The 13,662-nt window shown below is 37.1% G+C and overlaps 1 pseudogene; it reads right to left on the minus strand.

Moving 5' to 3' along the window:
- Window positions 1-822: 822 nt before the first annotated feature.
- On the minus strand, window positions 823-13,034 carry LOC138870300 (uncharacterized; annotated as a pseudogene).
- Between the last annotated feature and the right edge of the window lie 628 nt (window positions 13,035-13,662).

Raw genomic sequence — 13,662 nt, forward strand, 5'->3', positions numbered from 1 at the left:
TCATCAGTTTACCGATCATATGGCCCTTGATAGGATGGTGTGAAGGTCTAGAATTAGGGTAGAAGAGTAGTAGGCAGTCGAGCATCGTCTCTTTCATTCCAGTAGTATTAACGTTACGTTATTCTAGTTTTCCATATTCTTAGATTTCTATTATTACTTGATGTTGATTTTGTTTTAGTTTTTATATTATGTTCATGATGTTATTGCTTCTTTGATTTTTTTATTACTCTATTCTGTTGTGATTATGCATGCTTGCATTGAACCGAAGGTCTATCGGAAACAGCCTCTCTACTTGTACAAAATAGGGATAAAGCTATGTGCACACTATCCTTCTAGACCTTATTTGTGAGACCTTATATGTGGTATGTTGTTGTTTATGATAAAGTAGAGCCTAGTGTTTTCATTTTTTAACTAATACAGTTAGGCCATATGTTATTAGATTGAACAAGCCTAAATGGAGCTATATAGTAAGAATTTATATAGCCAATCTCAACCTGCTTGATATTGAGGCATAGTTATTGTCGTTCGACAATATGATAGAATTCAATAAGAAATTAAAGAGGCACTCAAAAGGGCAAGCGAGAACGTAAATACTTTTGGCCTCACATTTCCTCACAACGTGATGAATCATCCCAAGTCTAATGTTGATCTTTCTAAGACATTTGTCTCCTCGCTTTTGGTTGTATACAAAACCATAAATGTCTGGTGCGAGGGAATTACCGCACCTATGTGGCTGCAGATATGGTGATGGGAGCGCAGAAGCGGAAATGTTAGAGGTACTGAGAAATTAATTCAGTACAAAACTTATCTTCAAGCTTTACCTTATTCTGATTGTTCAGAGGGCGATCGCGAGGTCACTGAATGAAGTCCTCCGTTTCTTTCGGAGGTGCTGACCCGCAGCGAGGCAGAGATGAATAAGTGACATATGGAATATGGCGACGATAACAGCATGTCATAGAAGGAGATAATAGGTGGAGCCAACGACCCACTAAGACTAACCTATCTACAACTACATCCCCGAGTGGCAATCAAACGGGGGCATGAATGCAAGATGCCAGCGGAATGATCGGCCGGACAGAGGCTAGGGCTACTTCCTTCCCACCGCATCCTTCTTTGTGTGTCGGAGATATAAAGTGAATGCACCGGAAAAGAACGGGAACTGGATCGATCTATTCTATGGTGAAGCATCCGAAGCATAACTGCACACTCACACGATCTTTGTCGAGAGATAGGAGCATTAGGTGGAACCGGTGAACTACACTTGCTTCTGGATAGATGTATGGGACAGAGGGCTCGTGGTACCTGCTGCCCACCCTTCCTCCTCTGCTTTGAGAACCGTGTGAACGGAGAGTGGGCAGAAGAGAAAGAGGTCCTCATACGGAGTCACACACTTACTTGTGGAGATGGGAGCTGGGTCCGCATAAGCAGCTTTATGGAAGCCCAGCCGCAGGAGCAGAGGAAACTAAAGAAGCTGGAGAATTGTCTCTTATGCGATACTGCAGAAGCGGGTAAGTGGCCGCAGGTGCGAGAAGGCCTGGGCAGTATATTAAAAATGTGGGTTCTATCTTTTTCACCATTTTTAACATATCAAGCTTGGGATTAGTCTACTTTTAAGAGATTTCCGAGGGGTTTCTTGAGGTAAGTAACTTGTGCTCATTTTATTCAATAATCTTGTTTCCCCATTAATTTTACCATCTAGATTGTGTGGTTTTGAGGTGACATTTGGGAATATGAGGCTAGAGATTTGGAAAGTTTGGTTTGGTGTCAGATTTTGGTAAATTTGATATGGTTGGACTCGTGGTTGAATGGGATTTCGGGTTTTGTGCCTTTTATCAGATTTTGAGTTGTAGACCCGGTAGGCGGATTCTAAGTCGACTTTTGACTTGTGATTAATAGCTTAGTATTTCGTTATGAAATTGATTTCTTTAGCCCATTTTGATTGTACCGCATTGTTTGTGGCTAGATTCAGAGGCCGTTTTGCAAGGCAAAGGTGTGTTGGAATAGAGATTTGCTCAGATTTAGGTAATTAACACTTCTAAACTTGGTCCTAATGGTACGAAACCCTGGATTATGTGTTATATGATTGGTGTTGAGGTGACGTACATGCAAAGTGGTGGTCGTGCACTATAAGAACTGTGAGTTTGTCGATTAGATGGAACTGTATAGCGGATTTATCTTATTAATATACATGTTTTCATCATTTGATAAAGTAATTGAGCTGTCAATCATGCTAGAAATTATGTTTAAGCTATATGCTGCTACTATTGGGACCCATAGTGGTCGTTTCTTGCTGTTGACTTATTGATTACATTGAAATTTTGTACTCGGTCATATTTATTCATTGCATGTCATATCTCAGTCTATGTTGCTATTTATTAATACATCATATCATCTTTTTGGGATAGTTTCACGATATATTGAGCCCGATAGAGAGAGAGAGAGACTGGAGAGATTGATGATTGAGTAAGGGCGAGGGACTGATTGTGAGTGACATTTATGGGATCGATCTACACGCTGCAATAGGTTTTATAGATATATGCCTGGATCTGGCTTATTATAGCGCTTGGGCTGAAGGAGCCCATCCGGAGTCTGTACACACCCGAGTGAACGCACTTAATTTTTATTGAGGGATATACCTTCCCTGAGCATGTATTTTTCCCGAATCATTTATATTTGGGGATGGATCTTCCCCTGGGATTCAATGGCCTTATACAGTACTGAGTGACTAACTGTTAGTTGATGTGTATATATCTGGAATGGATCTTCCCTGGACTGGATTGGCCATATACGGTACTGAGTGAATAAGTATTCTGAGAGTGTGAGTACACGAGACTTTCAGTGTGGTGCATCACATACAGCATGTGCATTTGCATGTAGATGTAGAGAGGTCATATTCCTCATATCATTCACAATTGATCTATCTTGTATTGGGTTTAACTGTTGACTTGTACTATTATTTTTTTATTGAACTGTACCTGCTAAGTTCGTCACTATTTTCAGTCCAAAAGTTAGATTTGTTACTTATTAATTTGGTTGCACTCACGCTGCACCATGCACCTCGTGTGCAGATTCAGGTGCTTCCGTTCACAGCGGTTGCTGAGTTATGGAGTCCGGACCTTTGGAGATCATCAAGGTAGCTGCTTGGCATTCGCAGACATTGACTCTCCCCCCTTATCTTTAATTTTATGTTTCAGTTTTGTTTTCTAGATGGTGTACTAGATTATATCTTTATGTAGATGCTCATATACTCGGTGACGCCTTGGTTTTGGGAGAGATTTTGTATTGAGTTTTGATTTCTTATTCTGCTTTTAAAAAGGTTTTCTTAAACTTATCTGCTTCCGTATCTTTCAAATCTTTAAAGTGTTGGGAATGTCTAAGTAGTGTGCTTGCCTAGTTCTATAATAGACGCCATCACAATGGATGGTTTTGGGTTGTGACACATATTGGTGAGGCGAACGATTGATCCCATAAGAGTGGTGTTACCATATTGCCGAGGCGAACGACTCGATCCCATAAGAGTGGTGTTACTCTGCTGCCGAGGTGAATGACCCGATCCCATTAGAGTATAGAAGTTTACTTCACTCGCGAAAGTACTTCCGATGCGAGAGGACATGGATTTTTCATAGTTATTAAGTATTCATCAATTTACCACAGTAAGAAGGCTAAGTTGATAATTGCAACATTAAAATCACTAGTTTCAACCCTATTAAAGATACGTAATACGCATGATAAACACAACAGTACAATTAAAAACATGATGTGGATTTAAGTCTACATGGACATATCATGGAATATATCTATGCACAGACTCTCGTCACCTCATGTGGACGTAGTTTCCCACACAAGTAATATATAACAAAGATACACCTTAGTGGATGAGTTCCCTCTTGCAAAGTTAGGCAAGGGATTTACCTCGTTTTCAAGCTCACTTCCGGTCCACTAATCTGCTGTAAAAGCCCCAAGTTGATGTTGAATAATCCGAAACTAGTCAAATATTATATAATTGAATCAATATTTTCTTAAATGTTCATAATTTAGCTATTACCCAACCCAAATTGAAAGATTCTTAAAATTCGCCCTCGGGCCCATATGCCTAGTTTCCAAAAATATTCGAAGATAATATCACTCATAGTCTCACGAACTCAAATATATAATTTTACTTAATTACATAACCAATTTCGTGGTCAAATCTCATTTTTTTACCAAAACCATAGGCTTTCCTCAAAACCCCATTAATTTCATCATTTTTCTGTGTTAAATCTACCTAAGATTCACGTATTTAGCTAAAGAATTGATAGGGATCACTTACCTCTTGATGTTGAAGAAATACCTCCACAAAATGCTCTAAAAATCGCCTAAGACCAAGTGGGAAATGAGGGAAATAAAGTTAAGTGTCGTAGTAATAAGCTCTCGCACCATAAAGCTAAGTCTTGTTCGCAAATGCGAAGGTCGCAAATGCAACAAAACCATCGCAAATACAAAGGCTAGCCATCTCTGCCATGGTCGCAAATGCAACCAAAAACTTCGCAAATGCAACCAAAAACTTCGCAAATGCGAAGAGGGGCAGGTTCGCAAAAGCGGCATGATCTTCGTAAATGCGAAATCCTCAGTGCCTTCCCAACTTCGAAAATGCGAAAGGTTCCTCACAAATGTGAAAAAAACTTCACATTTGCGTTGAGGAACTAGCCAAAAACAAAAAACAAAAAAAAACATAAAACTGAAGTCCTCCCCCCCCCTTCTGAACGCGTTTGAAACTCACCCGAGCCCTTGGGGATCTACGCCAAACATCCACACAAGTCTAAAAATATCATACAAACTTGCTCGCACAATCAAAACACCGAAATAACATCTAGAATCACGAATCGGAGGCCAAAACGCATGAATTAAATCATGAAACTCAAAAACTTCTAAAAATACTTCCGCCAGTCCGATTCAGATTAAATAAACTCGGAATGACGTCAAAATTTACGTAAGTCATAAATCACTATACCGAACTAGTCCCACATTTGGAATCCCAAACGGACCTCGATAACACCAAAGTCTACTCAAAACAAACTTGAAAAACTTGGAAAACCTTCAATGCGCCAAATTTCAATATTAAGCGCCCAAATGCTCCCGGGTCATAAAACATTAAAAGCACATACGGGGAGTCTTAATTAGGGGAACTGAGATCTAAAAATTAAAATGATCGGTCGGGTCATTACAATACAAATAACCGACTGAATTCATTATTTTAATGACCCAAAAAGGTCATCACTTGTGTTTAAAATGAATTCTGCATTTCGAGGCCTTAAAAACCTCTTTTAGCATCACCTCGATTTACGTGCATAGTCCGAGCGCATAGCCGGAATGACTATATGTGAAAGTCTATGAAAAATAATAAATTTTGACTATAAAATGAATTAATTTGACTTCGGTCAATGTTTTCGGTAAACAAACCCGGACCTATAATTTGACGGTCCCCGAGGGTCCGTAGGAAAATATGGGACTTGGGCGTATGCCCGGAATCGAATTCCGAGGTCCCAAGCCCGAGAAATGAAATTTTAAAGAAAATTATTGTCTGAAATTGTTTAAATGATTTGGAAATAAATTTTAATTAGAACATGTTGGTATCAGGACCGTATTTTTTGTTTTGGCGCCTGCTACAGGTCTTATATGTGATTTAAGATAATTCTGTGAAATTTGGTAAGAAACGAAATCCGTTTGATGTGATTCGGACCTTAAATGCAAAATTTGATGTTTAAAGAAGTTTTGGAAAAATTTCATTGATTTTGAGGTTTAATTCATAGTTGTTGATGTTATTTTAGTGATTTAAATGCATGAGCGAGTATGTATGATATTTTTAGGGTGGTGTGCATGTTTGATTTGGAACCCCGAGGGCTCAGATGAGTTTTGGATAGGCCGCGGTGTGAAATTTTGGACTTACGGAATTGTAGGCCTGCAGGCTTCGCATTTCCCAACCTCCCATCGCAATTCTCAGTTCGCATTTCCCAACCTCCCTTCGCAATTCCCAGTTCGCATTTCCCAACCTCTCTTTGCAATTCCCAGTTCACATTTCCCAACTTCTCTTCGCAATTGCGAACCCCTGTTCGCAATTCCCATACCTGAGACCTGCAACTTTTATACTTAGACGATCTTAAACCCATTTTTTATATCCTCTCAAAACATAAACACACTAGAGCGATTTTTCAAAGGCTTCTTCTTCTCCAAATAAATTGTAAGTCATTTTTAACTAGTTTTCTTCAAATATTAACATCTTTTAATATGATTTAACTTAAAATCAAGTATTTTCATGGGGTAAATTGGGTGTTTTGGGTAGAACCTAGGTTTTTCAAAAATTGGGGATTTGGACCTCAATTTGAGGTCCGATTTCAAAACAAATTATATATTTGGGTTCGTGGGGGAATGAGTAATCGGGTTTTGGTTCGAACCTCATATTTTGACCATGTGGGCCCGGGGGCTTTTTTGACTTTTTGGATAAAACTTTAGAAAAACTCATTTTCATGCATTGGGGTTGATTCATTTAGCGTTTATTGATGTAATTAAGTAACTTGTGGCTAGGTTCGAGCGAATTGGTGGTGGAATCAAGGGGTAAAGCTATAATTGAATCATGAATTGTGTTCGAGGCATCGAGGTAAGTGCTTGGTCTAACCTTAGCTTGAGGGATTAGGAGTTGTGTCTTATTTGCTACATGTTAATTGCGGAGTACGACATATAGTCATGGTGACGAGTATCTATACATTGGTGTCAAGTGTAAGCACGTGATTTTTGCCCTATATGAGAATTACTCCCAAAAAATTCAAAAATAAAATAATTTTTCTTGGTGTGCAATTTTTGTGATATTTTGTGTAACTATTTGTATGTTTGTCTATGCATGTTTATTTGTTAAATTAATAAAAAATACAAAAATAGGCATCTTTTGCATTTTTAGCATTTAATGTCCAAATGAACAATTTTATGCTTAATTATTACTTAATTGTGCGTTAATTGTTATTGGAAGTTAATTTGCGCTTTTATAACTTAATTTAGTTCTTAATAATAATTTAAGTACTTTTATAATTTAGTTTTAGAAAAATAAAAGAAGAAAAGAGAACAAAAATACAAAGAAAAATCGGATTGGGCCACTTCTTCAATTTCAAACCACAGGCCCAAATAATTGCCCAACTTTCCCCATGACCCGGTCCGTTTCAAACCGGGTCGATCCGGTCCGCTCCATTAACCCAACACCCCTTCTTCATTTTTGTCCAACACAAAACAAAACCGAAAAAATAAAAAATAAAAAGTGAATTATCACTATTAATAGTTTTATTTTTTGTTTTTTTTATATATAAAAAAATCCGAAAATATTTTATTATTATTTTTATTTTAAAAAATATATATATATAGTAATTTCGGAAATGATTTTAAAAAAATAAAAAATAAAAAAATAAAAAAAAGTAAAAGAATGTAGAAAATTTAAAAAAAGTAAAAAGTTTTAAAAAATTTAAAAGTAAAATAAGGTTGGAATTAAAAAATAAATATAAAGGTATCTGAAAATTTAAAAAATTTAAAGTAATTGAAAGTAGCATTTTTAAAAGAAAAAGAAAAGATAGTGGTTTGTTTTTTAAAGAAAAGTTAAATAAAGTGAGATTCTCTTTTAAAAAAATAAAAAGTGGGATTTTAAATAAGATAAAGTAATTAAAGTTGGAATTTTAAAAATAAAAGTAAATAAAGGTGGGATTTCTTTTTCTAAAAAAATAAAAGCAATTTGTAAGTGGGATTTCTTTTAATTAAAAAAATAATAAAATAATAAAAAAACAAATCTGAAAATTTCGAAAATTTTGCTATAAATAGAAGAGAAAATTTAGGAAGAAGGGGTGGAAAAAAAAGAGGAAAAACTAGATAGAGAGAAGAAAAAAAGAGGGGGCGGAGTGAGAAGTATACACCCGATATACATTCTGGATACACTGAATATACAGGGGCAGAATTCATTTTGGAGAGTTTTGAAGTTGAAAAAGAATAGTTACTGTTTCATTGCCTCGCTTAAGATCTGAAATAGTCAGAACCTTCCTGCCTTTTACTTCTTCTCTATACTTGGAGTCGTTTATAGTCTCCTGGGTTTTCTACTATTCCTACTGTTACTGGTCTATTCCTGTGTTGCTGGACTGTCGTTGTTGTGCTACATTGTTACTACTGTTGCTGCTTCTCAGCTTCATCTTCTCTTGTTTTCCAATACCAGGTACACGAATGTAATACTAGTTATTGCAAGCTAAAAATGTGGAAGCATGAATACATATGAAGAATCGAATTTTGAAGTTTTAATTTCGCTTTTTCTCTGTTCCTTTTATTGATTGTATTTAGGCTATTTTATGTATTATTGAATAATAATTGGAATAAGAGAAAATAACATAAGTTAGTCTTTAATGAATCGGCTTGGCAAAACGGGTTAATTCACTAGCTATGAAGGTTCTAAGATTATCAACAGTAGGTTAATTGTGAACAAGTACTTAAATTTAGCTAAGGCATGAATTTGAACTAAATTTCGTGAATTAGGTATTAAGGCATGATTTGAGTTCAAACAAAATTAGAAGAACGTTTAAGTCTAATAAACTTTCTATTAAGCTTTAGTAATTATGGTTAAATCCAGTTTCAAATGGTTGTGAATAATTAATTCCAATAGTTTTTTTTATATATATAACAATGCGAGCTTCAATCTAACTATATTTGATTCTTTTGAATATTAGTTGTCAAATTTTTATTTTATTTATAATTTCGAATTTTTTTAGTAAAATTCTTGTTCATCAATATTTGTATTAATATAGCAATTAGTATGCCATGCTTTCTTAAATAAAAAAAAGCTCGTAATTAATTAGGATTTTCTTTATTTATTTTAGAGACTAATTTTAATAGAAAAGATGTAGTCGCTTTAGGATTTGTCCATTTAAAATAAATGAGATGAGCCTCGCCTAGTAAAATATATAGATTGCGGGGCCCTCACAAATGTATGTGTTAATTACTTAGAACTCGGGATCGGCCGCTTAGCGAACTTCACGGCCTTTTCTCAAAATAACCCTGCGCTAGTCGCTTTAGGCGCGTATTTAATAATGTTATCTCCTTAAACTCGGGTGCACATTTATGTGACCCAAATCCAAATCTCAACGAAATCGAAATGTGTCTCTAATCACGGGTACATTGATTGTGACGTGGTCTGAGATGTATTTCCATGACATTGCAAATTCTTTTTAATAATGAATGAGACGAGCCTCGACAAACAAAAAATGCACAAGCTGCGGGGCCCTCTAAATGTATATATTAAAATACTTAGAATTCGAGGACAGGCCGTTTAGCGAATTTTACGGCCTTCCCCAAAATAACAAGACGCTAGTTGCTTTAGGCGCGCCTTTAATAATTTATTTTCCTTAACTCGGGTGCACATTTATGTGACCCAAATCCAAATCTCAACCGAGTCGAGATATGCCAAACAACTACGGGTGCATTGATGTAACGTGGTTCGAGATATGTTTCCACGACGTTGCAATTCTCGTAAAATAATAACAATAAGTAAGAAAGCGGTAAAAAGATAAAATTTTGCACATAAGTTCATATTTGTATAAAATCAGATAATCAAGCCGAATATAACAGTTGAGCGACCGTGCTAGAACCACGGAACTCGGGAATGCCTAACACCTTCTCCCGGGTTAACAGAATTCCTTATCCGGATTTCTGGTGCGCAGACTGTAATATGGAGTCATTCTTTTCCTCGATTCGGGATTAAAATTGGTGACTTGGGACACCCTAAATCTCCCAAGTGGCGACTCTGAAATAAATAAACGAATCCCGTTTCGATTGTCCTTTAATTGGAAAAAACTCCCTTGTACCCTCGCGGGTATGTAAAAAGGAGGTGTGACAGCTCTGGCGACTCTTGCTGGGGAATACTTTGACCCAGAACCACTGGTTCAGGGTTAGAAATTCGAGCTTAGATAAATTGTTATATTTGGCTTTATCTGATTTTTACATGTTTTGAGCCTAATGTGCTAAATGTTGCCTTTACCGCTTTGATATTATCTGAACTGTATATAAACTGTGCCGAAACCTACTCTTCTTACCTCCGGGGATGTGCTTACTGGTTAAGACTCCCTATTCTGTTAGTGTCATACCCTAAATAAAAGAGGCTCGGAAAGTTTCTAAGTCGGTTAGCCTTTTGGTTCCCGGACAGGAGCTCCTTCCTCAACTCGAGTGGTCCGCTCGGGTACACTGTCTAGAACACCGACCCAGGTTTTGAACATAGAATAACGTGACTTCATGCCAGATCCCTAGTAGGAACGCTTATTTGCATCACGTTGCATTTGACTTAGGGGACTCAACACAGGGGTTGGGTCCGTCTAGGACTAGCAACCTGATATGAAAAGGCCATCCTGATGCATCCTATTTGTTTTCCGTGCATTTATTTGTCTCGTGCCCGCATGCTGACCGGTGTTTGAATATTATGAATATTGTGAAATTGAAAAAAAGGAAATAGCGGTTAGGGAATTGATTGTTTATTTTTTAAAAAACCCACTACCCAAATACTGTCAAAACTCTGCCGAAATTTTGGAAAGAAAAAAAAACGTCTTATTAGTTTGTTTTATTAAAAGCAAAGGAAAAATAGAAAAAGAAATCGTTGTTCTGTTTTGTTTTTCAAAAAAAAAAAAATATAGAAATATATAGTTTGTCTTATCATAAAAATAAAAATTAAAAAGAGTCTTACTTTTTTAAAATGGGTTTTTTATGAAAATTCAAATAATAATAATAATAATAAAAAAAAGTCTTTCATTATTTGTCACAAATATATACATGTATATATATATATATATATGTATATATATATATATATATATATATCCAAAAGTTTTTATTTCCAAAAAATATATATATGTCTTTATTTGTTGCAAAAATATTTGTCTTGCCAAAAAGTCTAGAAAGGTTTTTAGACCCCCAATTTTCAAAAACAAAAAAAAAATCCAAAAATATTTTCCATTATTAACTTCTTTAGAAAGTCTTTTAACTATTTTTTTTAAAAAAAATGTATAATAAGATAGAAAAAAATCCGAAAATATTTTTCTTCTTTCAAAATTGAAAAGAAAATTAAAAATTCAAAAAAAAATATTTTTTAGAAGCATTTCTTTTATTAAAGGTAAAGTTCCGAAAAATATTTTCTTCTTCCTTTAGAATAAGAAAAAAAAAACAAATGGAAATTAAAAAATATATATATATCTTAGAAGTCTTTCTTTTAAAAAGAAAATCAATCAAAAATATTTCCTTTCTCCTTTTAAAGTAGTTCTTTCACAAATTCAAAAAAGGAAGTTAGTTCATCTACTTATTCTTGATTGCCCGAACTACGCGGGTTTGATTCTCACCGGATGTGAGATACGTAGGCAACCCTCATCGGGTCCAACCCCCATTTTTGCTAAAATAACCAAAAACACATAAATAATAATAAAAATAATATGTCATAAAGAAGTCAGGCGATGTTGTTTTGTCATAAATAGCCGAATGTTCCCGAAAGGGACGCCGGAAGGCTGACTTTGCATAAACAGCCACCTTTGGGTCATTTTAGGATTTTGATCCAGTTGACCCACTCAGCCTTAAAAATCTTCGTCCCCGAGATGTTGAAAGGCCGTGTTTGCAATATTGAGTTTGCTAATTTGAAAACGATAAAAAGAGTCATGAATAAGTCAGCTGATGCTGTTTTGTCATAAATAGCCAAATGTTCCCTAAAGGGACGCCGAAAGGCTGACTTTGCATAAACAGCCACCTTTTGGGTCATGTTTATGATTTTTTGTCCAGTGGACCCACACAGCCTTAGAAATCTTCGTCCCCGAGGCGCTGAAGGGCCGTGTTTGCAACACCAGTTTTTTTCGTAATTTTGAAAAGAAAAAAAAACAAAGAGTCAGCGGTCAGGTGAATACCGTTTGAATTTTGTCATAATAAGCCGAGCCAGCTTCGGCCGCGTCTTAAACCGTTCTCGCCGAAATAGCCTTAGAGTATCTTTCAGTTGTCGAAAGGCTGTTTTCGTAAAAGAATGGACAAGTTTGTAAAGTGTCAAAATAATCCTCCCCAGCCTCAAAATTCATGTGAGATTTGGAAGGGGCAACATTTGCAAAAATAGTCGTTTGGTTGCATTTGACAAACGGGGAAAGGAAGCTGGCCGTTTGTTTTTGAGTTTGTAAATCTTTTGATTAGAATATGTGGGTTGTTTGATTTTCGAGTTTGTAGGTCATCTTCAAACCTTTGAAACTCAGTTTGTTTTAATATGAAAATTGAAAAAAAATGTTCATTATTGTTTATCTATTATTGGTCCGAACTACGCAAGGTCTGATTCATGCGGGGGCATGATACGTAGGCAATCTCCATAAGATTCGACCACAACAAAAAAAAAGAAAAAAAGAAAAAGAAAGTGAATAAATAAAAAAGGCACAAAGAATAAATAAAAAAGGGTGGAATGAAGGGTTTCACGCGGGAGGATGCACGCGGTAGAAAAAAAACATGTTAGAAATGGTTAACTGCCTAAGAAAATTGCGTTCCCCAACATGCAATTGCAATATCTGTTAAAACTTTAACGCTAACAAGTTTGTTGTTTGTCCAAATCCAAACAGTTAGTTGTTAAAGCGTACTGGCACCATACCATTATCAAACAAGATCAAAAGGGATTATACCAGAAAGCATGACTGGCTCAGAAAATAGTGTTGAGTCGGAAGGGGCGGCACATCAGATGCTGAAGGAGGCGATGGCCAATATAGAAAAACTGAGATTGGAAATGCATGAAATGCAGCTAGCCATGGCTAAGGCGCAAAAGGGGCCCGAACCACTCGTCACTCCTACTTCCCCACCGGGACACACACCGAAATACCCTTTACCCGGCCCTTCAACGGGCTTCCCCGTTGCCCAATACTACCAAGGGGATTCTTCCTATAATCCCCAAGCTCCACCACCCAAACAAAACCCTCCTCCGCCAATCGTCCCCGTTGTCGGGGCACCTCCGCCAGCCACGTTGCAAAGATCCTCCAACGAGCCATTGTTTCAGGCTCACGATACGCAATACTATCCCCCTGAGCCCACATTCCATGCCCCCGAACCACAGGCCTACAACCCGCACTTGGAGGTACCGGCAGAGATTGAAAAGCCGGTTAAAGCCCCTGAACAGGATGAGGTATTGAGGAAGTTCAAAAGCCTGGAGCAGTCCTTCAGGAACCTACACGGATTGGGCAACCAAGTCAGCGTGGCTTACAAAGATCTATGCCCTTTCCCGGACGTCCAACTCCCGGCTGGGTTCAAGATGCCTAAGTTTGATTTATATGAAGGGCACGGTGATCCCATGGCGCATTTGCGGGGATTCTGTAGCAAAATGAGAGGGGCAGGCGGCAAAGATGAGCTGCTGATAGCTTATTTCGGCCAAAGTCTGAGCGGATCTGCGCTAGAATGGTATACCAGGCAGGATTCCAGCAGATGGTACACTTGGGATGACCTGGCGCAGGCTTTCGCAGGTCATTTCCAATACAATCTCGAGATAGTCCCTGACCGTCTCACATTATTGAGGACCGGGAAGAAGCCCGGGGAAAGTTTTCGCGAGTACGGGTTCCGCTGGAGAGAGCAAGCAGCTAGAGTGGATCCTCCCATGAGAGAGGGAGAAATGGTGGACTACTT

The sequence above is a fragment of the Nicotiana sylvestris genome, chromosome 6, assembly GCF_000393655.2.
Source record: "Nicotiana sylvestris chromosome 6, ASM39365v2, whole genome shotgun sequence".
In the NCBI taxonomy this organism is placed as follows: Eukaryota; Viridiplantae; Streptophyta; class Magnoliopsida; order Solanales; family Solanaceae; genus Nicotiana; species Nicotiana sylvestris.